The following is a 27,548-nucleotide window of genomic DNA, read 5'->3' as shown; positions in this document are numbered from 1 at the left end:
AGAGCCCAGAGCGTTGCCTAGCATGTGCGAAGACCTGGGTTTAAACTTCAGTACTGAAAAGGAAAGTTAGATACACAATAAACAATAGAAGTAAAAATGACTTCAACTACATACATTACAGAGAAGCAGGGATACAGAAAAATCAAGTAACAAAGTCACTGGCAAATGAGTACTAAACTGGTGGAGTAATTAAACTTCTCATTAGTAACAACAGTCCTGGAGACAGTGGAGTCAAGACTTCCTAGAGTTTACGTCCAGGTAAAGCAACACGTAAGCACCGTTTAGGTCCAGCAGATGGCACAGCAGCAAAGGGCAGCTGCTGCCAGGCCTGACCACCTGAGTTCAATACCCCAAATCCACATAGCAGAAGCAGAGAACTGACTCCCACAAACTGTCCTGACTTCCACACGTGATACAAGCACACACATACACAACACACACATACATACATATACACATATATGTGTAATAAAATGATTACATACAAATATGAAGCATTCACAATGTAAAGAGGGAAGACGTACAGAAGCAAAAGAAGTAAGGTAAATGCTAATGGGTGTTCTTTTTACAGGGCGGAAGTTAATACACACACAAAGACACACAAAAATACCTTGAAGGTGTCAAAATGAAAACTTTTGAATAAGAACTTATTCAAAGTTCCTGATGGCAATAATAAGCAAAATGATGTAATTCAATTGTGATGAATCTTCCCAGAGTGAGATGTGGGAGCAGTGACCAGGTAACAGCGATGACAATTTCTATAAAACAGCATTAACCTGAGGCTTTGTACCAACAGAACAAAAATAACCTAAAATTAAAAACAAAACTCTCCTCTCTCTGTCCTCTCTCTCCCCCAGCCTCCCTCCAGCAGCTGTAGTCTTTAAGATGGCCTACTGAGACCTGACCATGTGACCTCTAGTCGTGCAAGACAACAATGGCAAGGTATCAACAGTGGTTAACAGCAGCATGCCACGGCACTGGCTTACCTTCTAGGATAACTCTAAGTAATCCATAAACATCTTCTCTCCAATCAAGCCCTGAATGCACATCCCTTAGTTCTTAACAGGGAAGCCCTGCCTCTACCTCCCCTTTTCCTACCTGATAAAACTTATTCAGTAGCCTTCTTTGTGAAATTCTGACTATTCCTTATTTCATCTTAGCACCTCCATTCACACATACAATGTCAACACACACACACAGCAAACCTCAGGCAGAGTTAAAGGTCCTACTAAGATCTCAGTAAATACCCGAGCCATGTCTCTCTTTACACACTTTGCATGTGTGTGTGTGAGATCAACTTTATCTCTGTATCAGTAGCAACTAATGAAAATCTGGTACAGGTTCTAAGGCCCAATGAATGTCGGCTACTGGGAAGAATGAACCTAGGTTGCCTCCAATAATACTTGGTTGATTAATTATAATTGATGAGCTCTAACTAAAGCCACCTTCTCTGAAGGGTATCTGAACTTCACAGGCATGCTTATCTTGGCTACAACTAAAACCTCCTGGAAAGCCTTTTTAGAATACTGATTCTTATATCCTAGCCCTGGAGAATCTAATTTAGTAGTGGGTCTAGTGTGTAGAATTTTAAAAATTCCACGGGTGATTTCAACAGTGCAGTGATGGCAGTGAACTGGCTAATGTGGAACATGCTTAAACCACTAGTGATCGTGACAAAAGGGTCCCTCCTCACAGTGTCTCGCGCTGCTGTTTGAATTTCACTTTCTCCTAGCTGGACTCTGAGAACACTCCCACCCTCAATCCATTTTAATGCTTCAGGAAAGTGAAGCTTTTTAACATGGAAAAGCAGGAGGGGCAGTCCTCTTAACCTGTATGCCCTGCTCCAAGAAAGTAAACATAACATAAGTGACATATAAAAATACCCACATAGATGGCTAAACTTTTTCAATTCCAATGCTATCAATACTGCAATTGTCTTCACTAAGGGATGTGGGTGTCAGTGGCAGAGTGCTTACTAGCATGTGCAAGAAGACACTAGGTTTGATCCCCAGCACCACTGACATACACACATGGAAAACATACCTAAGCAGAAATGAGTCTGGCTTTACATTATCACACAGAATGCTCAAAAGTAAGTTATTCTCATAGAAGCGTACCAACAAACAGCAAATGGCTGCTGTAATTAATATTTTAAGTATTCATACTGTGCTCAGAAAGAGCCATTAAATATTTACTAATGATCCTCCAAGAGAAAAGGGACAGTGTTAGCGTTTTCTCCAACTATCAGAAGGCCTGTATTTATAAAACTTTCTATCAAAAAAGCTAAGAAAACCTGATAAAGCTCAGGCTCCAGGGAGAATCCAATGGTTGTGGTTAGTCAAGTATAACAGGGTAGTCTGTCTCCTAAGAACAGAGGAGGGAGAGACCTTACAGGCATTAAAATACCAACCTTGAGACACACACAGAAAATGTGCGCAGTTGTACTTCCTATAAAATCTGTCTGAAGGGTTTCCCTGGAAACCTGAAGCCTTTCGATGGGTGGGATTGTTGGAGAAAATCAGCTTTTGAGGTTAGAACAGACTAGATTGGAAGTTCTAAGCCAGCCTGGGCTGCAGAGTAACACCTTGCCTCAAAACATAAAAAACAAGAAATAAATATTTATCACCTTCCCTCTGACTTAGTCTCAAAGACCATGAGAATGAATGACTTGAATTTGAAGATAGCAGGCTGTGTCAAACAGTGGTTCTGACCCTAAACTCTGGAGAGGAAAGGGGGTCTCAAGGAGGAATAAAGGAAGCAGTGGAGAAAGGAAGAGAGGGCTACAAACTCCAGATTACAAACCAGGTAGCTCCAACCTAAAACCTGCCCTCTCTCCCACTGCTAGATACAAAGGTAAGCTGAAAAAAATCAATCCTAATTTAAACTTAAATTCCTCTACGGGCAGTGGTGGCGCACGCCTTTAATCCCAGCACTCGGGAGGCAGAGGCAGGCGGATCTCTGTGAGTTCGAAACCAGACTGTCTACAAGAGCTAGTTCCAGGACAGGCTCCAAAACCACAGAGAAACCCTGTCTCGAAAAAAAAAAACCAAAAAAAACCAACAAAATAAATAAATAAATAAATTCCTCTATTCTTCTATGTCCATGTGTGTTGTATGTAGGATGTAAACTTTAAAAGGTATTTTTAACAATCTAAAACTTGGGCTGATGAAGTGGCTTAGCGGCTAAGAGCACTGGCTGCTCTTCCATAGGACCTGAGTTCAATTCCCAGCACCTACATGGTGGCTAAGAACCATCTATAATGGGATCCAATGTCCACCTCTGGTGAGGAGAGGAACATGCCGACAGCAATAATAATCAAAAATAAACAAATCTTTAAAAAAAAATCCAAAACTCTCACATGAAAATCAGTCACATAACATTTTAAAGCAGTGGTTCTCAACCTTCCTAATGATGTGGACCCCAGAATACAGTTCCTCATGCAGAAGTGACTCACACAATGAAATTATTTTTGTTGCTACTTCATAACTGTAATTTTGCTACTGTGAGGAATTGTAACGTAAATATCTGTGTTTTCTGGTGGTCTTAGGTGACCCTGTGAAAGGGGCTTTGGCTCGCAAATGGGCCGTGACCCACAGGTTGAGAACCACTGTTCTAAAAGCTTTAAAAGCATTCAACAAATGTTTAACTGGGTGCCCACTACACTCCTAATACTAGACGGAGCTACAGAGTCACAATGGTGCAAGAAACCAGCTCTGACTGCCCACTAAATTGACAAAGCACTGTGAGGTGACTAAAGTAGCTATCAGTAGAAGGCACAGAGTTGGGGAAACACTGAGAAAAGGGGTCTTCAGCAGAAAGGAGTGTGTTCATAAACATCTCAGGAAGCACACACTAAAAAGAACATGCCCAACAGCAGAGATTATTTGATTCAGAATTTGTAAAATCTGTAATTTATAATGGCACTTTTAATGTAAAGCCCAACAACAGGTGAATGACTCATTACAGTATGTCTACTTAGGAAATTATACAGAAATTAGAAATATTTTCTAAGATCATAAGCCTGTGACAATGCTTAGGATTTGTGTTAATGCAGGTGTTAGCTGTTTTCTATGCTGTCTAATAAAAGAGACACCAAAAGCAAGTATCTCCCAATGAGGTACCAAATATTGATACTGATAATGTGAGTTTTCTATTTCTTCTACAATGAATGCACATTACTGGTCAAAGGACTGAGAACAAATGCGTGTTCGATGCCCAGCCACAAAGGGGACAACTTTACTAGCCCTCCTAGGCTTGGGAACAGCTGAGAAGAGTGGAAAGAATCTAAGAGCCAGAGGAAACTGGGGAAGAGGTATGGAACGCTGAGTTCAGGACATGGTATGGCCGGCACTCTCGAATTCTCAGCGGCTGTGATTACTTGCACACCATCGGGCCAGTCAATATCTGTGGGGATGGGGTGAGGGTGGGGATGACGCTCTACCTTCCTGGGTGCTATACATCCTGCCAGCATTTGCTGAGGAAGGCAGAGACATGTTCTTTAGTGGAGCAGTCTTTCTAAGAACCCATGCACCTGTAAATAAACCTAGTGAATCTCAGTGGATAACACACACACACACACACACACACACACACACTCCAGCATAAAAGCAGAAATGGAGCTAGTTGAGAAGAGGATGGGAATTAGCTAATAAAGCATTTTTATATTAAATTATTAGAGAAGGCAAAAAAGCAATACTTTCCCTATACCTTCTACTATGGGTTTATATTATTTTATACTGGGAGTGGTATATTCCCAGCATAAAATAATTTATTTTTTATTTAATATATGCATACAGTGAACAACAACATTTTTAAGTTTAGAATCAGGAGAGGAGAATTGATTTTAAGAGTCTTCAGACTGAAGTTTGTTTTCTAGGTCAACAGAAGTATAGGAAGAAGGGTAGCAATCCAGTCTTCAGTTAACACAATATTCCCAACGTCTAAGAAAAGCTTTTACACACACCCTACCTGGCCCCACCATCCTCCCACTTTCTTCTGAAGTCACTCTTATCCCTTCCTATAGGGTTCCAAAAGGCGGGGTGGGCCCAAATAACATCAGAGAGACTTTCGGATCACCCACTCTCCTCCATGTCAATTAGAATTCTCACTTTTTCAGAGTCAGTATCTTTAGAGGAAGAAAATATAAGGAACTGGTTCAATCTAAGAGATGCACATTGATCAAAGACCCTTCAAAGATGGTACAATACACAGGAATGAACGCTAGACTGGGAGGCAGGAAAAACTGGCTTTTCCTAGGTCTGGCATGGAGAGACCTTAGAGACACTTCTCGGTTTCACTGAGGCTATTACCTAACGCATCAACTATAAAGAGACTACACAAAAACCGAAGCTGGTTCCAAATACTACGGCTCAGTGACTCATAACATTAGACGGCACCACCATAACATCAGATGGCACCAAATGGTTAAATGACTGATGGTTTAAAAGAGAAACAAGAAACACAGGGCAGGATGAAGATTTGTAGTTCTCTAACAATCCTGAGTTAGCTAACTAACATTACTATCTTAGCTAGGGCTCCATTGCTGAGACAAAACACCATGACCGAAACGTAAGTTGGAGAGGAAAGGGTTTATTTGACTTAAATTTCTACATTGCAGTCCCACACTGAAGGAAGTCAGGGCAGGAACCTAGAGGCAGGAGCTGATGCAGAGGCCATGGAGGGGTGCTGTTTACTGGCTTGTTCAGCCTGCTTTCTTATAGAACCCCAGGATGGCACCACTCACAATGAACTGGGCACTGTCCCATAAATTACTCTAAAGCTGGATCTTGCAGAGGCATTTTTACTCTCTCTTGTGTCAAGCTGACATAAGACTAGCCAGCACAATTACCAATATCATAGAAGTGGCAGGAATACCTTGACTGCCACAGATTCACACTTCCTGTCTAACACATAGTGCTAACCCTGTAAAATCACGAGAAGCCTCTGGTGCCAACAGCTTCAACTCCGCCACCATTATCTTGGCACTGAGATGGCTCCACGAGTACCTGGTGTTGCCTATGGAGCACAGTGAGCAGGAAATGTCTGAAACAGATCCTATTTGGCTCTCGCATCACTTAGCAAAGAGCAAAACAGCAAGGTAAATGGTGTATGGCTCTCAGGTCACACAGGGAGCCAGCTGACCTCAGGTGACCTCTCTACTCTGAGAAGCTAATAAACAGTAAACTGCAGAGATGGCTCCAGTGGACCCTCAGTTTACTTCCCAGCACCCATGTCAGATGCCTCACAATGCTCTGTTACTCCATCTGCAGGGAATCCAAAGCCTCTAGCCAACATGGGCACCTGCACTCATGTGCACGCACGCACACACACACAGACACATGCGCATGCACGCACTTAAAAACAGAAAGCTTTTTTTAAAGTAAGTTTTCATTAGGCTAGGCTATTTGTATCTCTGGACACACACACACACACACCCCTATATATGTACTATCAAAACCTCCCAACATTTTAGAAAACATGCTCAGTAAAGCATGTCTCCATCCTACACCCCCTCTCCAGCAATTTAATAGCTGTTATCTTGTAGGAGCTTACATTTCAAAGCACTGAGACCAAATGGAACATAATCTTTTTCACTAATATGAAATCAATGTTTCCAGGGATAAAAGAACTCAAATTTATATTTAAGCCTCTGAGTTATTTAGTAATAAGAAACCTAAATTATGAAAATAAGAAACAAGAAAACTAAGAAACCTTTAGAACATGGTAAGTGCAGATTCCTCTTAGAGACCAGGGACCACTTAAAATGATTCCTAACAAACTGGATGTGCACAGGCACTTCAGCATACGACAGGCTTATTCTGTGGAAAGAGCCCTCAGCCACATCGGAACATTTCATGCAGGGTGCTATGAACACTAAACAAAAGGAAGAAAATCACTTTATCACAGAAATACCCTTCTATTTCTCCAGTAGTAGTTTTTATCCTTCAGTACGTCTGCCTCCGACTGCACTACACTGCACAACTAGTTAATTATAACGAGCTAGGTGAAATGTGTACAAATACAAATATACAGATACAAAAACAAGCATATAGGCATATACATCCACTCTGCACAAATGAATAACAGACCCAATATCAAAAGTATAAAAGATCTTTGCCACAGTAAAAATAATAACTTTTTTTTGGTTTTTCGAGACAGGGTTTCTCCGTAAAACAGTCCTGACGGTCCTGGAACTCACTTTGTAGACCAGGCTGACCTCGAACTCACAGAGATCCGTCTGCCACTGCTCCCGAGTGCTGGGGTTAAAGGTGTGGGCCACCGCCAGTTGCAGCATCTGATTTCTAGAGTATTCTAGAGTGACTATTTGTGGCTAAAAATATTGCACTGATAAAATATATGATCTCTGGCTGACAGTTTTTTAGAACTTACATGCCAGTATTTAAGACTTAGGAGTACTCACACTGAAGAAATTCAGTTTGGTATATGTGAGCCAAACCTCGTTTTGACAAGCCATCATAAAGCACACTATTCAGTATCACAAAACACTTAGTTTTTTTAATATAAATAGACAACCCACAAAGAGTGTGTCATTGCTTGTGTATGAATGAAATACAAATCTCCCAAACAATACTTCTTTGTTGTTACTGTAAGAGCCACGTGAGCACTTCCTTTAACTTAGCTTATTCCTCACTGTTCATTTCCTGGTGCTGTTGGAATGAACACCACTTGCCAGTAAAACAAAAATCAGTATTCTGGGGGTACGTGCCTGATCCCCTAAACAGATGCAAGTAGAAACAAAGAAACATCAATCTAACCACACCCTCCACCGTAATCATATAATCTACCCCAATCTACTCTGTCACTGATGCTTTTATCTTGATCCTGACTTTAAGGTTCAATCAAGAGATTCCCTTGCGGGAGAGGGGGAGGGAAGGTATTCAGAAAGCATCTACTGAGAAGAAAATGAGGAAATAAGATAAAAAACAGTCACAGGAAGACAGAAAGATCTGGATTTAAATACCAATTCACCTTCTGCTTGTACCATCTAAGCCCCCAAAAGGCTTCTCACTTGTGAAATAAGAGCCCCATGGGACCAATGTAGAAATACATTCAGGTAACATATGAGAATACTAATATTGTGTTGGAGACTTACTCCAACAAGCACAGGAAATAGAGAATATGTAAAATGCTAAATTAGAGGAATCACTATGGGCAGTACAATAAAACAATAATGAAAGCAGGAGTATAATTTGGAAGACTTCATACATATACACCAATGACTCATTATTGTGCTTCTTGACTCAAATATTTTTATATTAGAAAAATTAGGTAGACAGAGACAAAAGAAGAGGAAGAACAAGCAAGGGTGTCCACATATGCACACACACAAAACACCCATTTAGACATACATATACAATATATATATATAAATCATTTATACTTTTAAATGATACAGTGTGTGAGGAGAGCAAGAGTGGGGAATAGAAAGAGAGAGAAGTGAGAAAGGAGGGAAACAAGAAGGACGACAGCATCCTCCGAAAAGGGGGTGGGCAATCGGTACTCCATGCCACGTTCCATACTGTCTCCGTCTTCAGTGTGAACAGCCAAGGTCACCTGAGAAAAACCTAATATAAAGGGCAAGATGCTACTTTAAAAAAATAAAAGACAGAGAAAAAGAATGAAAACAGGAACTTGATGAAACTGAGACAATATTATATCAGAAAGAGACGTAAAACAACATTACAGGCATGAAAAGCGAAAGAGAAGGAGTCGTGGCAATGGTGCCGTAGGTACGGTGCTTACCACACAAGCAAAGAACTTGAGTTTGGGGGCTGGAGAGATGGCTCAGTGGTTAAGAGCATTGCCTGCTCTTCCAAAGGTCCTGAGTTCAATTCCCAGCAACCACATGGTGGCTCACAACCATCTGTAAAGAGGTCTGGCGCCCTCTTCTGGCCTTCAGGCATACACACAGACAGAATATTGTATACATAATAAATAAATAAATATTAAAAAAAAAAAAAAAAGAACTTGAGTTTGGATCCCCAGAACCCCAGGCCTGTCATCCCGACACGAGGAGGTAGAGACAGGAGGGTCTTGAGCACGTGCTGGCCCATCAACTTAGCCAATAGGAACTCTACATTCAGTGAAAGCTTGTCTCAAAAAATAAGGCGGGAAGCAATACGAGAAGACATCCAACATTGACCTCTGCTCTCCACATATGCACACAGGGAATCATGCACCTGTACACACCTGTGCACACACTCACACACATACAGCAATAAAAATAAAAATATAAGAGGAATGTTTAATGAAGAACATTCCAAAAATTATGTGGTTTTTGGTTTTTTAAATTAAGAAAGCATAAAATAAAGAGTTGGAAGATGATATGAAAATCTTTCAGAAGTACAATGAAATAGTTTTTTTTCAAAAGTTAAAAAAATTTAAATATGGAAGGTAAAAATATGACTGACCTCTAATATATCAGAGAATAAAAGGTCCCCAGATGTCACTTGTGTGAGAGAGTTAAATAAAAACTATTCCAAACAAGACCAGGACACTGGAGGGCCCAGAGGGAATCGGCTGCGCCACACCCATGGCAAGTTCAGAGTATTATTGCTGAAACACAGCTGACAGAGCTTCCCTTGAGAGGAGCAAAGCACTGGCATTCTGCTCACACAGGGCCTCATAAGACACTGGTTTCCTAGATTCACCTCATCACATCCCACTGCCCAGGCACTCAGGACAGTGAGCGTTAGCACAGACCCTGTGTTCTCCACCTGGTGCTGTGCTGGCTTTAGGGACATGGAAATTGCAAACCTTAGGGATCATGGTGTAAGCGGAGAGCCTAAGAGGCCAGGCAATGGTGAATTCCCTGAAGAATAACATAGCCTGAGGAAGTAATACATGAAACTTGCCGAAGACACAAGACCAAGAAAAGCCACGGGTGGCAAGCAGAGCCAGCCCAAAAGAAAGGTCACGTGGGCTACAGTAAGGAAATAACAGGGGCTGGACCACCTAAGCCTGCTAGTATCATGCCTGTATCATGCCCCCATACACTAGCCATGAAGCTACAGGATCTGGACGTTTCCCTGCTAGGGCTCAGTATTGTTTCCACCCCATCCATCATTCCGATGTTCTAGTCCTGCCTTTGGAAGAGTGACCGCTTGGGCCTGTCGGACCACAGTATAAAGGCTTGCAGTGCAGCACTGTTTTTTCTTTATTTTATATGGCTAACATAGAAGATTTCTCTTGATTCTCAGGGGAGGTGGGAGGTTTGGACTTTTGCATAATGCTGTTAACTGTTTAGATTTTGAGGAAAGAATTCATGCATTTTCAGTAGTACACAGGGTAGTCACATCATGTGAGGCAGAATCATGACTTCATTATTTTCCTTATCTGGATGCTTGAAGGAGACGGGTTTGAGTGTCACATTGAGGAGCAGACGTACAACGGTTAGCCCTGACTGTCAAAAAGACCAACAGGAACCGGAAAACCTCTACACCACTCTCTGGATACGTCTGCGAGGGAGCTGCATGAGAGAGGTAAGGGGCAAAGAACCTGTCTGTGTCACTGATGGTAACTTCACTGTCCCATAGGGAGGAGACAGAGTCAAAGTGAAAGAAAGGGCTGGAGAGGAAGACGGTTCTGATGGGGAAAGCCTTGTTAGCCAGTAACCTTTAGGAGGCGGAAACTAGATAAAAACCTGTGCACCACCCAGGTGTGCTCTCTGTGTAGCTTCCCTGCCACGATCGAGCAGAGCCTGGATCTTCCATTTCTGTGGCATGAGTTTTCCCCTTATAATAAAATATAATTGTTTTATCCTTCGCTAGCCTGGTTATTTTAACACGGTTCAATCAGTAAAGTGCTTGTCATGCAAGACTGAGAACCTGAATTCAATCCACAGCAAAAACATAAAAAAGCCAAGCAAGTCTGTGCACGCCTGTAGTCCCAGCACAGGGGAGGCAGGGACAGGCTGGTGTTAGCCAGACAGTCTAGCCAAATCACCAAGCGCCAGGCTCAGTAAGAGCCTCTGCCTTGAATAGTAAGGTGGAGAAGCAATAGATCTGAGGTATTTCTCTGCTTTTGATTGGGTGTCATGAACATTTAAATTATCTTTCTTTTTAACTTTGATACACAATAGACTGCTTGTATATCCATACAGTCTCTAAGTATTTATTCTGTGTGTGTTCCTAGTCAATCCCTTCATTTTACTTCCATGTGAGCATGTCAAACAGAGAATAAGTTTTATCATAATGCCAATACTACAACTTGGAAAAAACTTTAACTGATATCAACTTGCAGCCTCTACACACAGGCACACACTGTGCACATGCACACATACAAAGAGTAGGGAACCTGGGTGCTGTGGAATAATCCTTCTACACACTGTGAATATGTAGCTGGGCAGGAAGTTAGGTGGGAAAGCAAAACAGAATGATGGGAAGAAAGATGACAGAGTCAGGAAAGATATCAGCCAACCTCTAAGAAAGCAGGATGTATAGAAATGAGGTAACAAGTCATGAGTCACCTAGCAATACAAAGATTAATAGAAATGAGCTATCGACAGAAGATTTACATGTATAAGTAATAGTAAGCCTTTGAGTGATCATTTGGGACCAGGCTGTCAGGACAGGAAAACTCCACCTACACCTGGGTGTACAAGCCTGTCTCCACTCTGCTTCTTAGAAGCCATAAGATGAAGGGCTTCTCCCACCACAGTTCTGTCTTTGTGCTCTTCCTTACCCAAGCTTAAAGGAACAAATCCAGCCAACTGTAACATGAGGAGACCTGCTTGTTGGGATTTCTGTCCGGCCTGGTACCCCACAGCTGGCAAGACCCAAAGAAAATCACACAGAAATCTCTGTAAGTTATAAAGCTGATTGGCCTATTAGGTCAGGCTACTTATTAGCTCTTGTAGCTTATATTAACCCATTGTTCTGATCTATGTTAACCATGTGGCTCAGTACCTTTTTCAGTGGGCAGATCACATCCTGTTTCCTCGGTGATCTGCGCAGGACTGAGCGGAATCAACTTTCTCCTTCCCAGAATTCTGTTCTCACTGCATCATTCTACTTCCTGTCTGGTTTTCCCGCCTATACTTCCTGCCTGGCCAATCAGCATTTATTTCAAACATGATTGACAGAATACAGACAATTCTCCCTCACCAGCCAACCTTGCACTGAAACTGATGCTGTGCACATCTTTCCTCACTTAGAAGGAAAAATAAAGTGAGGGAGATATAAAAGCTTTCTCCAACAAAATCTGAAAGGTTTTTTTTTTTTTGATGGAACCACTGACTTTCAAGGAATGTTAAAGGAAGTTCTTCAGAGAAAGTGAAACAGCACACATGAGAAAATAAAATTTACAAAAGAAAAGGGGTGAAAGCAAAATAGAAATTTTTACTCTCATTCTTAATTGGTTTAAAAAGTGAACTTACTGAAAACAACAATGTATTTGGCTACATCTGCTTTTATGAACCTTGTAGACTATATATTTATATATGTAGGTATATGCATGTATATAAGCTTGTACATGTGAATGACTGCAATGGCAAAATTAATAGCAGAGAAGAATTCACGTTACTTTATCCTCAAGTTCTCACTATCATGTGTTATTCGAAAGTGATCTTGGATTAACTGTAACCATCTGCTGCAAACTCTAGAGCAACTACTCAAAGAATGGAAAAAGGAAGAATAACTTATAAGGTAAAGGGAGGAAATGCTCAGTTAAAGGAAAGAGAAGGGCCAGAGAGATGGCTCTGTGACGAGGAGCACCAGCTGCTCTTCCAGAGAATCTGGGTTTGATTCCCAGCACATACATGGCTGCTAGCAATTGCCTATAACTCCAGTTCCAGGGGACCCAGTGTGTTCTTCTGGCCTCCTTGGGCACTGCACACCTGTGGGCAAAACACTCACACACATGTAGCACACACACATGTAGCGTGTTGGGGTAGGGGAAGTCAGAAAAGAATGACAGAAAAATTCAGGAAAATACATTTAACAAAATCTGATACCTACGTGTGGACAGAGATGGCTAGTTCTACCCAGACCCAAATAATCTGACAGAAACTATATTGATTACAGCACTGTTTGGCCGATGACTCAGGCATATTTCTAGCTAGCTCTTAAATATTAAATTAACCCATTTCTATTTGAATCTGTGTATCACCACGAGGTTGTGGCTTACTGGAAAGGTTCTGGCGTCCTTCTCCATCGGCAGCTACATGGCATCTCCCTGACTGCCTTCTTTCTCCCAGCATTCAGTTGAATGTTTCACCTAGCTCTATTCTGCCCTGCTATAGGCCAAAGCAATTTCTTTATTAACCAATGGTAATAAAACATATTCAGAACATATCGAGGGAAATCCCACATCACCTACTCATGATTTAACAAAACAAAAAACCCTCACAGATAACTAAGTAAGTTTATTTGATTAAAACTAATATAACACAGAGAGAGAGAGAGAGAGATAGCATCATACTCAATAAAATCAAGAATAAGGCAAGAAAAGGCAGGCAGGTGGATCTCTGTGAGTTCGAGGCCAGCATGGTCTACAGATCAAGTTCCAGAGCAGTCAGGGCTACACAGAGAAACTCTGTATTGAAAAAAACAAAAAATAAACAAATAAAACAAGAAGTAAGCTTTGGCCAGACAGTGGTGGTGCACACCTTTAATCCTAGCACTTGGAAGGCAGAGGCAGGTGGATCTCTGAGTTTGAGGTCAGCCTGGTCTACAGAGTGAGTTCCAGGACAGCCAGCGCTACACAGAGGAACCCGGAGGTTGAGGGATGGGGGTGGGAGAAGAAGGAGACAAGGAGGTCCCCTCCTGCTACTACTTTCCTACACTGCAGGAAGTACTGTGGAACACATGACAATGGGCATAAGGACATGACAGTGGGAATCACCAGAATGCAACAGTTAGCGAGCTCAGTGGTATCTCAGGAGCTCTTTAGCCCCCACCACACCCACGCACAATGGTAGCAATGGGTGGTTTTCTTCCAGTTTGGGTAATACATTAAATGCAGGGCCTCTTTCTTGTTAAGAGAATGCCAAAATTACCTACCAAGCATTTCTTCAACACGCTACCATTTCTACAGTTGACACTTATTTCATCAAATAATCTCCTACCCTTCTGCTAGGCTGAAAACTACACTTTGAAGTTTGAACTCAGTATAAAACAACATATTCATGTCTAATAACTGCTTTATATGCCAATCAAATATGGCCTAATGTATCCATGCCATTAGATACAATAGGAACACAGTAGGAAATGGGAAAACATAACAGAATTCTTTCTCCTTTATTCCTACAGTTAACTGTTGAAGCCCTTGTGATTTCTTTTAGGAAATGCTGAACTAAGAGACTTAAAAGCCTTTCTCCTCACCCAGTGAAATGCACGAGCATTTGCTTGTTACTCCCCAGAGGGGGCATGAGACAAACCAGTAAAATCATGTTCTGAAAAGTTTACAGTCAAAGGAAAGAAAATAAACACAAAGACTCAACTATAGGACTGCAGATTCCACTGCGCTAAATGTTAGCCCTCCCCAGCAATCAGTTACTAGACCACACTTTTCTGCTCCTCCTTTCTAGCCTTCTCAGAATTGTTTTATTAAAAGGAAAAAAAAAGGAAAGTTAGTTATACTACAGGAGAAGACACAAAAATTTAAAAACCAAAATTATTTTATGCAGAATGGAAAATAATTATAACCTCTGAGACCCAGGAATTCCTGGCACCTGCGTGTCACAAAGAAGTACCATTCCTAATATATTTAATAGTCCTAAAAAGTTAGTGTTTCAGAAAGCATTTTTGTATGTTTAAATAATCCATGTCTTGCCAAAAAGACACATTATTCTTTAAGATCATGTCAAAACTCCCACAGTCTAAAATACAATAAAGTTTCTGTGCAAAAATCAGAATTTCAGGGTACTGTGCCACATAATTTTGCCTCAAAGTTTTAAAAATAAAAAATTAGGACTAAAATGAAAATTTTAGCGAAAGAGGAGCATGGCAGGACCTCTAGCAGAGAAACATGCTGATGCTTGGACTCAGTAAAGCCGCCTCAAAATTGAAGCCATCTCTACATGTCAATTCCCTTCTACAAAAATAATTGATTTCTTTCCTTCTTAAACAATGCCACAAATTATTTTTTAAAAATTCAGGAAGAATCAGGAATAGGAATGAACGTCAAACTATAGCCCACTCTTTGTACCGTAACAACAATTCAAAGTGCCCATGTGGCACTGAGTGAATCTGTCACGATAACACGATCAGAAACAAGTGAAGAGTGACTCTGTCAGCAATAACTACTGTGCCTGGTCACCCTGGACTGGCTCCTGGAGCAGACAAAGGCCATCAATCAAAACACTGGCAAGTCTGAACAAAGTTTGGAGGTTAGCTGACGGTAAGATCCTGTGCAAATGTACAGTTGCATACATACGGGCAAAGGAAACGGGATGAAGAAGGCACGCAGATACTCTACAGCAGCTTTTAACTTCTGAAAAGTTCAAGTCTGAATAAAGCACACATACCATGACCAAGTGGAATGTGTTCAATGTCCATGAGGGAGGTACTACGTTCAACAAGCAGTTACTGAGGAGCCTGGCATAGTAGTTCACACATAGAAACTCAGCATTCAGCAGGCTGAGACAGAAAAACTGCCTAAGTTGGAAGCCAGACTGGACAATATAGTGATTCCAGGCCAGCCTGGGCTATAACATAAAACCCTGTCTCAAAACAAGTAAAACATCCATTTCTATAATATATGAGGCCACAAAACTAAAGAAGAGAAGTAGTAATTGTGTCATTACATACGGAAAAAGTGTTTGACAAAATCCAACATCAGTCCAAGATCACAACTCTCAGGCAACCAGGGATAAAGAGAAACTTTCTCAACTTAACAAAGAATGCTTACCAAAACCTACACCTTACAGAAATGAGGAAGAACACCTTGTAAAAGTAGTTCTTACTTGGGGAAACACATTAAATTTCACTAATTTACAAACTTACCTATGCTTCAAAATAAAGAGAAAGCACAGATTTTGAGACTAGAATCAGAAAACTAGAGTAAAAGATGAATTAGAAGTAAGATATGTGCCAGGTGGTGTGGCGCACACCTTTGATCCCAGCACTCAGGAAGCAGGTGAAGCCCTGTGAGTTTGAGGCTAGCCTGGTCTACAAGAGCAGTTCCAGGACAGCTAGGGCTGTTACACAGAAAGCCTGTCTCGAAAAACCAAAAAAGGAAGGGAGGGAGGGAGGGAGAGAGGGAGGGGGGAGGAGGGAAGGAGAGAGGGAGGGGGAGGGAGGGGAGGGAGGGAGAGATACGTATATATCATTTCAAATAATCATTCCACAAAAGTACAAATAATGACTTCCCATGCAGAACCCTGGCAGACAACACTTTAACCAAGTTATAGAAATGATCATCAGCAATCTGTGTTCGTGTGACTTCTGACATGCACACATCATTCTCATACTCTTAACAAGAACTTAAAGCCTGAATCTAGGCATAAAGAAATAACATATAAACCCAAACAAGGACTAAAGAACTCTAAGAGATTAAATAAAACAAACCAACAACAACAACAAAAAAGTGACAATACATGACCCTATAAAAAATAAATAAATAAAACTTTTTTTTTCTAAACAGAATTACTGGAATAATTGAGAAATCAGAATTAGGTCCATACGTTAATTAAGACCACTATTATAAATATTAATTCCCAAATTGTTGCTGGCCAACTTTACTGATGAATTTTAACGAGAGGCATGGGATATTTAAATTAGGTGCATAACTCCAAAATTCCGTTAGTTCTGTGGTGATTTTAACATATGTTCACACGGTTTTTATACTTCCAATAAATGGAACAGAATTCCTCTCGAGCACACATGACTATTGTATGGGAAGGGCAGGTTAGCGGTACAGAGAGAAACCCTGTAAACTAGGGACAGAAGCCAGCGTCTAGAAGTCTAACTGCAGATGAGAGCAGAGGGACACACTGGAGCCTACTGCAAAGGCCCCAAACCATCCGCTTTTCAGGGGCAATTTCTTCACAGACACCCCAGCCCCCAAGGCAAAAGGAACGCCTAACCAGTCTGCCTATTTTGCAGTCAGGACCAAACAACCTAGGAAGGATATAGGTCCTAACAACTCAGATGGGCAACGGGCAGTTTCTCAAACCCAGTCGCCATACTGCCACGGCTTCCCTCGTGCGCAGACTTTCATGACACCTGCCTTGTTTTCACATGCAGTTACCAAAACCCCAGCTTTGCAAGGAGTGTGGCGATCCAGCCTTATAGTCGAACTTATGGGTAAGCAAGACGGCTCAGCCAGTAAAGAGGCTTGCCAAAGCCCAGCAAGCCGAGTTTCATCCCAAAACATACACAACAGGAGAGAAGCAAGTTCCACAACTTCTCTGATGCCTATACGTGCAGTGTGGCACACTTGTGCCATGCACATTCACACACACTCAAGTGCATCACGTTTTTAAGTATGTATTTGGTACTCCCTCTGAGTTCAGGGCAATCCCCTGGGGGCTGACACCACAGGGAGACCAAAGCGAACATAAAGTACACTTGCAAGGAGAGAAAAGAAGAGGGAGAAGAGCAGGGCCAGCGATAGGTCTTGCTGCACCTGGGAGCACAGCAACGACGCTAGGCCTTGACAAGTGCACAACTTAAAGGAAATAAAACCCCACCCTTATCAATCTCTCTACATCTCTGCTTAGATGGAAAATGACTAAAATCAGTCTTTGAATCAATGAACCTGATCAAATATATTCACTCTGATGGGTATACAGGCGGCAAAGCTAAAGCAGGATGAATCTCACATTTTCTAATAAAGAAAAATCACCAATTGGCCGAATCATAGCAGGAAAATTCTAAGCCTTAATTTGTACACATTTCTGGAGTATCAACAGGTGTGCTGTCCAGAATCTCGCAAAGGTTTCCTTGAGCAAAGAACTGGAGAAAGAATAAAATTCAGGAGCTGTAAAACCTGACTTCATGCTCATGGGCAATTTGGAAACCTGAAAAATACCGAATTACAGGGGTGTCACTGATGTAAGGGATGGGGAACTCGCTCTGTCTGAACAGTGCTCCAGTAACTCAGACCAGGGCGTCGCACCACTGCTGAAAGAAGAGTTCAGTCACACCGGCAGTGTGCAGCCCCGTACGGGCATGAGTGTAATGAGTGAGTGACCAAAACGTGGGCTAAGGAAACTGAAGAACTAAAGTTGTAATTTTACTTAATTTAAATTTAGATTAAAAATAGCCATCCATGATTATTTATTCCTCTGCTGGCTTATACAGAACTATATTTTTCTAGATCTTCCAAGCTGCACCTTTGGTTTAAACTGGATGACAGAAAACTCAGTCCCTCAGCCATATTATCTTAAAGGAATTTCATTTAAAACCGACAGACACATAATCAATTTAACAGCAATTCTCTATTTTTCTCAGTTCCACTTTGGTCTCACTATATAGCCCAGGCCTCAGCCAACTGAATGCTAAGTTTATAGGCCTATGCCACCACACCCAGCTTCATGGTTTTTTCCCCCTTGTGTGTGTGGGGGGGTGGTTTCATAATACAAACCCTCTTTAGCTTAAGTTTTAAGAAAAGGATTATTACATAAGCCCATGTGTTCCTTTGTCTGCAAACCTGCTAAATCTCGGGTCCAGTGGGTTTCTCTCCAGGGCCTAGCAATACCAGTTCTCCTGCTCCTGAGACCTCCATTCTGCTCCATCTAGAGTTCTAAGTTAGTAACACAGCTACTTTAAACTCTTAAGCTGACCAACCCTGAAATACGGAAGGAGGGACCGTTACAATATCTGTGAATCAAGGCCATTTTTATACTGTTTTAAAGTTAGAAGTGTTGTTAAAATAGCAATGCCAGGATTAATTAAAATGGTAAAGTTTCCGAAAAGACAAACTTACCAAGGAAAATCTTTAAGTATCTACCAGCCCAACTTCCCTGAAACATCACACTAAGAGCATGAAGCACAGTGACGTCACACTAACCAAGAGCATGAAGCACACTGACATCACACTAAGAGCACAGTGGTGTCACACTACGAGCATGAAGCACAGCGGTGTCACACTAAGAGCATGAAACACAGTAGGGTCACACTAACTAAGAGCATGAGCACAGTGGGATCACACTAACTATGAGCATGAAGCACAGCGGGGTCACACTAACTAAGAGCATGAAGCACAGTGGGACCACACTAAGAGCATGAAGCACAGTGGGATCACACTAAGAGCATGAAGCACAGTGGGATCACACTAACTAAGAGCATGAAGTACAGTGGAATCACACTAAGAATATGAAGCACAGTGGGGTCACACTAAGAGCATGAAGCACAGTGGGATCACACTAAGAGCATGAAGCACAGTGGCATTCTGCTGGAATTTCACTAACTGCCCTTCACACTCAGCCCGACTCCTTTTCAGACATTATGTAAAACTCCTGATGCAGGACATCAACACCCTACTGAGCACTTAGTTCACGATTCTCCTGCCATTTTCCCCTGAGTACACTGGACTATTTACAAATCAGACAGAGACTGTTTCAGTGACTCTTCTGTTGAAATTTTGTACAAAGTTAGAACACATTTGATGCCGCAATAGTACATTTTTAGAAATGTCAAAGTTTAAGTTTTCTGGGCATTTTAACTGCAAAACTAATATAAGACCAAGCTAAACCCTAAGAGTGGAACTTCACAGAATCTCTTAATATTTCATCCCATAAGCTCTTTAAAACAAACTTTTAAAAATAAGCAAACCAAGATTTAGTGGAAATAAGAAACTTACTACAAAACAGATAGAATTTACTCCCTGGCTTCTTTTTTATTCATGACAGAAAGAAAACATTTCAAAAACACTACCACAGGGGTGGAGAGGAGGCTCAGTAGTTAAGAACAAGTATGGTTCTTGCGGAGGACCTGAGTTCAGTTCGCAGCACCACACCAGGTAGCTAGCCCACAACAGCTTGTAACTCTAGCTCCCAGGGTAGCCTCTGACCTCAGGCACATGAACATGTACAGACACGCACAATAACACATAAATAAATAATAAAATGTTTAAAAACCGACTACTGTAAAGACCTAGATCTTAGGCTGGCATAAGGCTCAACAGCAGAGCACTTGATGTTTAAGGCCCTGAAGAGGGAGGGACAGAGAGAAAAGAAAGAAGAAAGAAGGATCCCAAGTGAACACTGATACAGGACACACACAATGATGATAAATTATATCCATGTACTAAGCACTAATGATTGAGTTGAAACCATTACTAAAGAAAAAGCTATAAAACTATATAAACTGGCTTTGCTCCAGCAACAAAAACAAGTACTTCCTGTTCCCAAACACATATTACCAGAACACCACAACTCGGCTCAGCACTCGAGGCTCCCTGGTTTGCTACATGTTCTAAGTCTTCAGCACCAATTCATTTTTTCACAACACTCCTAATGTTTAGGTTCCATTTCCAGTCTTTTTGCTTTCTCTAGCCTGACCATGGGTAAGGACAGAAAAGGCAACGGGTAACTTCCTGGACACGCACCAAGTCAGCGGCGATCCTGACCCTCGCTCGGTGCTATTTCCCTGGCCTCCCGAACAGCTCTGACCTAGAACATGGATGGCGCCCCCACTGTGGAAATCAGGTGCTGGGAGGTCGCTTGTTCACGTTCACACTCCAGGAAATCATACACTCTGTACCTACACAGACCTGAATCCTCCCCAAAGTTGTTCCAAAGTCTTTCTATAAGGCCACAGCATGGTGCCTTGAGTTCACTTTATGCAGTTACTCTACGATGCAGAGCAGAAATCAATGAACTTTTTGCTTTTCTTTTCTATAGCTACTTTGGGTTTTGATGTTTAGTTTGGGTGTTTTTTAATTTGTTTGTTTGTTTTTGTTCTGTTTAAACAGGGTTTCACTCTGTAGCCCAGGCTGACCTAAAACTCTCTTTGTATTCTAGGCTGGCCTCAAATTCCTCCTGCCTCAGATACCCCAGAGAAACTTTTTCTTAAAGGGCCAGATAGTAAAAACTTTAAACTTTGCAGCTATCCAATCTAGGTGGCAATGACTCTCATTATAATATAAAAAGAACCACAGACAAAATGTGTAAGAATTTACAGGGCTATACTTTAACAGCGAGATGCAGCTTGACTCAGGCAGGTCAGAGTTTGTCAACTTTTATCTATTCTAGAGGTATATTTGGTTATGGACAGAGTTAAACACTTAGATAAACATAGTTATGACCAATTATGGCATTAAAAGGTTCCATTATGTGTCTCAAACGACCAATCACAACTGAATTTTGTGACACTATACTTCACAATGGATAAGCATTTAAATCTGAATAAAGTGTTACATATATCAATTCCGGTTTTTAAGTTACTCCAAAGATTACTCTCATAAAATCAGAAACAAGTTAGCATGCTGAGAATCAGTGAGTAAATAACTCACGGGTAGATGTTCCCGCAACAAGCCTGGATACCTGTGTCTGTTCCCCAGATCACAGTGGAAAGAGAACTGACTCCCAAAGTTGTCCTCCGATACACACACACACACACACATTTTTAAATTAAAAATTTTAGTACTGCTAAAAGTGTACATCTTTCAGGGCAGTTGAGATGTCTCAGTGATTAGAAGCACAAAGCAAGCGGGATGGCCAGAGCTCAATCCCTAGACCCCAAACTGGAAACAGAACCGAGGCCTAAAAGGTTTCCTTTGACATGCACACCACCTCCCCCCCCCCAACACACACACAGGGGGTGAGGGTAGAATAATAGTTGGATTTTTTTTCAAGAAATAAGGTACATGATTCACATAATTTACGACACAAAAAGCAATAAAACCTCCTCTGTCTAGAGGCAAGCTCAGAAGCCGCAGTACAGCACACAGGTCTCCTCTGCCCAATGGCTCTCTCTGTCCCAAGCATTTCTCCTACTGTTCTCGGCAACATCAAAAACCTTAACAACAATCTGCCCCACATTTGACTCTAAATTTTTTGACCACGAAAAGAAAAAGCAACACTGTCTCTCTACAGGGGGAGCGGATACAATGGGTTCTCTTCAGTCTTTCCTCCATTCCATCACAGGCGCCAGCTATTAACTACCATATTTTGATGGCTACAGTCACAGTGAGGACAGGAGCACCTCCAAGGCACAAGACAAGAGCAGACTTGTTCAAATATAGAAAGAAACTGTCCTTAAATTATAAAGAAGAGCAACAAACACATGCTTACATTTAAGACCCAAATTAATTACACATATAGCAAGGATGTGTGCTCATGTTTGTTTGTTTGTTTTTGTTGTTTGTTTTTCTGAGCAGTGTTCCTTTGGAGCCTGACCTTGTAACACTCTCTGTAGGCCAGGCTGGCCTTGAACTCACAGAGATCCACCCGCCTCTGCCTCCTCAGTGCTAGGATTAAAGGTGAGCTCCAAGGGGTTGGGCACCTGGGCCTTACAGAGGTGTCCATCACACCCTCCAAAAGCATCCCACTGATTTCTCCCTTCTATCTTCGACCTGACTCACTCCATTATCTCTGCCCCAGCAATTCTTCAGCGTCCTTAAACTCTGTAAGTCATAATCCTCCCCTTTTCACCAATTATCTCACCTTTCATGCCCTGACTTTTCTCTTTCCCCAGCCTTCATCTATTGGTGCAGAGCTATAGTTCTCAATTCTCTGTTGCGCTCTCCCTAGGCTATCCATTCCTGACAAACACTGGCCAAAGTCAACGCTGAAGCTAGCGGGGCTGAAACATGCAATCCTGGTGTCGCGCCCTCTACATCCTAAACCGAGCTTAAAGGCCCTAACACCAGCAGCCCTACACTCCCTGTCAATTCACTCACCCCATTTCCCGCCTAAAACCTTCCCAGCTGTTTGTAGCTTTGAATTCTGCCCTAAGAAAAGAGCAGCAGCAGAGAGACTCCCACCTCCCTCCCTGAGCCCTGCAGTGCCCCCATTAGCACACTAGGATACTGCCAGGTAAAGGTAAACATTGAACTCTCCCCTTTGTCTCTGTTTGTGGCAAAGGCTCTCCACCAGCCTCACAGGAACATGGGTGCTTCCTCCCCTGAGGCCAGCGTTGTGAAGCTTTCACCCCACAGTCCTCTGAGATCAGTCTCCAACGCCATCAGCTCTGGCCAACTTGTCAACCCCAAAGCTGTTCTGCTAACCCCCTGATCGATAGACAATGAACCAATACTTCTTTCTTAATTTGATTTTTCCTGTTTGTGCTCTAGGAAAACACTTTCCTAATCCCTCTCTACTCCACTGCTACCTGTTTCAGTCTCTGCAAATGACAGTGTCTCAAGCCCCAGACCGCAACTCTCTTCTCAATCTGGATGAAAGCCATAGGAAATTTCCCACAGTCCCACAGTTGTGTTACATGCATAGAACCCCACCCTCTTTCCTCCCAAGGATGAGACCCTCACCAATTAACTGATTAAGATCTTCGTCTGGATATCTCAAACTTTAAGAAACTTTAAACAACAACAAAACAAACCTCCGGGTTTCTCCCTCACACCAAGCCTTTCCCCCTGTGTCCAGCCCTCTACAGTCGCTGCTCACCCGCCACTGACGTCACAGCCTACCAGCATGTTCTAGCCCCTGTATTTTCCGCATGTTTATTCCAAGCTGCACTAGCACATCATTTGTCAAAGTCACTGAACTCTGCACTTATACAAGCGTACTTCACTGTGTGTAAAAGAGTAAGTTATGCCTCAATCGAGTATGATGATAGTGGTGGGTTTGGGCATGTGTTTACACAATCAGCCATTTCTCCGTTGAGCCGCCAAAATCAATAAAAGAATACAGGCCTTTACCATTGCTCCTGGTTACCTCCTAGAGATTTGCGGGCAAGATCTTATTACCACATACCTGAGTCATGAGACATAGAGAAATCAGGCCGGTACTGGCATGGCTACTTTCATAGCATTGGCGGGCTCTATACATAACACACTGAGATGAAAAGTATAATGAATGGCCTGGCAAGATAGGTCCACTTGCACAAAAATGAGTCAAATGTTATGGGGAAAGCAGTCACTTCCTGATTGCACTGAAAAGTCCACGCCACAAAACAGAACTCAAGCCTGGTTCCACTAACTGGGACTAAAACCTGTGGCCGACTAGGTAAGAGGCCCTGAGGAGCCTAACACTGTGGCTCTGTCCTGGTTTGCTGTCTGTTGCTGGGATGAAACACTGACCAAAAGTAACTCGACAAAGATGGAATTTACTTGGCATATATAGCCCATCATTGAGGGAAGGAACTCCAGGCAAGAATCTGAAGATAGGAACTAAAGCAGAAATCAGGCTGCTTACTGTCTTGCTTCCAGTCTCACGTTTGGCTACCCTTCTTATACAGCCCAGGTCCACCTGTCTAAGCCTGTGATTGCCCACAGTGGGCTGGGCCTTCCTGTATCAATTAACAATCAAGAAAAAAAGGCCTACAACAAATTAGCAATCAAGAAAAGGCTCCCACCACATGTCCACAGGCCAATCTGATGGAGACAATAGTTTAACTGAGTCCCTCCTCCCAGGTTGACTACCAAGATTAGCCGCCGCATTCTGCTAAATTAGCGCAGTATTAAACTGACCCCTAACTTACTTTCATGCTCATAGAGCAATGCCTTTCTCAGTCCTCAAGAGAAAGCTTCTTTTTGCAGAAGATGATGATTAATATAAAGACCCACAACTAGTCAAAATGCAGAGAATGAGAGATTGTGGGGTGTTCGGCTCTAAATGGGACATCTACACCACACACACACACACACACACACGCACACACACGCACGCGCAGGGCTCAGGGATCCTCACAGAAAAGGTAGTAGACCTACAGAACAACATGGCACTGGACATGATAGAGCTTCTATACACACAAATTCAAAGTAGCTGTGGCTTCCTGCATAAGATCTGCACAAGACCACACCAGTCAAAATCCCAGGGGAAGAGTTCACAAAGTCCTATCCATACCTAAAGCACGACTGGAACTGATGGCTACTGGGAGAGAAGGAGTTTTCTTCGGGAATTCAGCCCCTGAGAAGCTCCAATAGATGGTCCTATGCATACAGAGGACCTACATGTACTCAGTAGGAACATATAAAAAAAGAATATATGAAGTTGGGAGAGAAAAGTAGTAGGTAGGGAAGGAATTGGAAGAGGAGAGAATGGATGATTTGATCAAAATTATGTGAAATGTTCAAACAATTAAAAAAATTAGAAAAAAGGGAGAGGCAAGAAATGCCAAAGAGGCAGGAAGATAACAGGTTTGTGGCCATCCTAGAACATAAACAGACCACACACACACACACACACACACACACACACACACACACACAGGAGTGCACGCAAGAGGGGTAAAGGAGAAAGATGAGGAGCAATGTGGGAGAGAGGTGGGGAAGAGAAGAGCATGTGCCCTTGAGCCATTTCTCACCACACTATACCAGACGGCCTATTGTGGCTTTCAAGCTGGCATTCCAGCTTCTAATTTTACTGATGGCAGAGTGTATTCTGCAAAGCATTCAAGACAGTACTTTGGAAATGTAAAGCAGATTAAATCTCCCTGCTCAAATCCTTCCAATGGCTTCTCACCACACTTAAAACCCCAAAGCCTCAACAAGGCTCTCATCCCTATCCCTTTATCACATCCACAGATCTCCAGACACACCTTTCCCGATGCTCCAAGCTACAGCATCTCCGATTAGTTTGTTCTTTTTTTCCGAAACTTAGCTCAAAAGTTCTTTACAGCCGGGCGGTGGTGGCGCACGCCTTTAATCCCAGCACTCGGGAGGCAGAGGCAGGTGGATCTCCATGAGTTCGAGGCCAGCCTGGTCTACAAGAGCTAGTTCCAGGACAGGAACCAAAAGCTACAGAGAAACCTTGTCTTGAAAATCAAAAAAAAAAAAAAAAAGTTCTTTACATCAATCAAGGCTCGTGTAAAACTGCATCCTCTATTAGTCGATACAGAAACGCTTAAGTCACCAAAGAAGCTGGCCTGAAATGGAGACTCCTTGATATAATTTGGGTTTTATAAATTAAAGGTAATACTTAAAATGTGTTTAGCCTTCTATGCCAATGAGAAAACTAAATTGTTATCAGAGCAGCATCAAACCTAAACAGTGAGAAGAACTAGTTTTTATTTTCCAAGTCCTAGTAAAAAGAATTGTAAATGTATGTGAAGCAATGGAGCAATGAGAGTTGCTTTCAAGGAAATACATAATATCTTCAATTTTGAATCGTGTAATCTTATTACATACTTAAAATGGATATTATAGGGCAGAGAGACAGCTCAGTTGGTAAAGTGACTATCATCAAGCATGTGGACCTGAGTTCAGACCTCAAAACCCACATAAAAAAGCCCGATGTGGAAGGTACACTTGTAATCCCAGCTCTGGGGAGGCAGGCACAGTTGGGTCCCTAGGGCTCACTGGCCAGCCAGTCTAGCAAAATCCACAACTTCCAGGCAAAGTGAGAGACCTGTCTCAAAACCACCAACAAAAACACAGTGGATAACACCTGAACAATAATCATAATCGAGGTTGACCTCAGGCCTTTACATACCCATACACACACACACCACAAAGAAACACACATTTTAGATGACAGAGAGATGGCTCAATAACATGCCTACTGTGTTGACCTGAGTTTTGATCCTTAAAACTCTCATAAAAAAGTGAGGTTTGGGAGCACATCTGTAACGCTAGCACTGGGGCAGGTGTGGGGACACATCTGTAACGCTAGCACTGGGGCAGGTGTGGGGACACATCTGTAACTCTAGCTCTGGGGCAGGTGTGGGGACACATCTGTAACGCTAGCACTGGGGCAGGTGTGAGGACACATCTGTAACGCTAGCCCTAGGTCAACAGATCACACCAGGAAGTAAGAGGAAAATGACAGCCGAGTCACTTCTTTCAAACTCTTTTCCAATGGTCAACCTTGTCAAGAGGTTGATCACCTAAAACAAGACTAACAACTGAATGGCCTGGAGCTACGATAAGAGGGCAAAACCCCCACCATCTCCAAATTCACTATTGCGTGTTTATGTGGCAGTCAAGCTGTGCCAAGGAGTACCTCAGGGATACTGCTCTCTGATACACAGAAGTCACTCTGGTTTTAGTTCCTGACCCAAGTCCCAGTACCACTGCACTCTCAGAGTCAGGTACTGGACCTTGTTGAACCCAGCTGATTTCAATTCAGAGCAGAGGCACAACACTTTAAAAGGCCACTAAAGAGAAAGAGACTTGAGAGAAGAGAAATCCCAGAATTTTGCTCTCCAGAATCCAGTCTCTGGCCAAGGGTAAGGGCCTGCATCTGCTTGTGGACAGATGGACTCTTCACACTCATCCTGTTTGTCAGGCACATAGCCCAAGGCAGGACCAGGGAACACAGGACATGCTCCTCTACCCCTGTCACAGAAACACCACATCCTCCTCTGGAAAGCACACCCTAGGGGCCCTTTACCCTCTTCCATCAGCACATCCTACCTACCACCTTCATTCTAGTGACTTACAAATACTTGCAGGATACAGTTTCTTTTTCATGTACTTTATTTACCTTAGAGTCAAGAATGGTCCTGAAAATAGTGACCTGA

General features: G+C 42.3%; 1 protein-coding gene across 10 annotated transcripts in view; it reads right to left on the bottom strand.

The window, feature by feature from the left end:
* Ehbp1 (EH domain binding protein 1) overlaps window positions 1-27,548 on the bottom strand; it is a 271,901-nt gene that overhangs the window by 236,886 nt on the left and 7,467 nt on the right. The gene's annotated exons all lie outside the window — the stretch shown is intronic.

Source organism: Chionomys nivalis, chromosome 6, assembly GCF_950005125.1.
Source record: "Chionomys nivalis chromosome 6, mChiNiv1.1, whole genome shotgun sequence".
Classification (NCBI taxonomy): Eukaryota; Metazoa; Chordata; class Mammalia; order Rodentia; family Cricetidae; genus Chionomys; species Chionomys nivalis.
This window is presented reverse-complemented; position numbering and strand designations above follow the sequence as displayed.